The 723-nt window shown below is 34.7% G+C and overlaps 1 protein-coding gene across 1 annotated transcript in view; it reads right to left on the minus strand.

Annotated features, from left to right (window-relative positions):
- Nucleotides 1-723, minus strand: part of CSMD1 (CUB and Sushi multiple domains 1) — an 880,549-nt gene that overhangs the window by 138,907 nt on the left and 740,919 nt on the right. The gene's annotated exons all lie outside the window — the stretch shown is intronic.

Consider the following 723-nt stretch of genomic DNA (forward strand, 5'->3'; position numbering starts at 1 on the left):
ATAGATATATCTATCTATCTATCTATCTATCGAAAGAGAGAGAGAGAGAGAGAGAGAGAGAGAGAGATTTCATTTCAAATGCTGAAACAGAATGTTATTGTGTTAAGTTGTTTTGGAAGATACTGTATGGCAGACTTGCCAGTGCCTTTGTACATGGTAAGAGGCAGGCTTTGACACATTTACATATGCTAACTAGATGAATCTCATAATTTAGCAATGCCATAAAGCAATGCTAAATAGTTAGCGTTTCACATACTCATTTTCAACATTCACTGATACTGACCCAATTTACATTTCTATTTCAACAAGCATATGTATGACTGCTTTATTATGAAAAATTGTGCTAGGCTGTTTCTTCATATTTTAAAAAGGGACAATGCGTCTTTATATTTTCAAGTAAATTAAGTATAGTGTGTAAATTGGCTTATTATGCAGAACCTCTTGCTTCTTTAGCACTATTCTTGTTTTTCCAAATGGTCTAATCAGTCTGTATTAACCAGTTGACATCCGCGGTGTTAAACCCCCTTCCCATCCAGGCCATTTTTCAGTATTCAGCGCTGCGGTACTTTGACTGACATTTATTCCGTCATGCAGCGCTGTACTGAAATGAATTTTATACCCTTTTTTGAGGACAGATAGAGCTTTCATTTGGTGGTATTTATTCACCACTGGGGGTTTTTATTTTTTTACTATATTAAGGAAAAATCACCGAAATAAAAAAAA

This window comes from Nanorana parkeri, unplaced genomic scaffold (assembly GCF_000935625.1).
Source record: "Nanorana parkeri isolate BGI_ZX_2015 unplaced genomic scaffold, ASM93562v1 scaffold586, whole genome shotgun sequence".
Lineage (NCBI taxonomy): Eukaryota > Metazoa > Chordata > Amphibia > Anura > Dicroglossidae > Nanorana > Nanorana parkeri.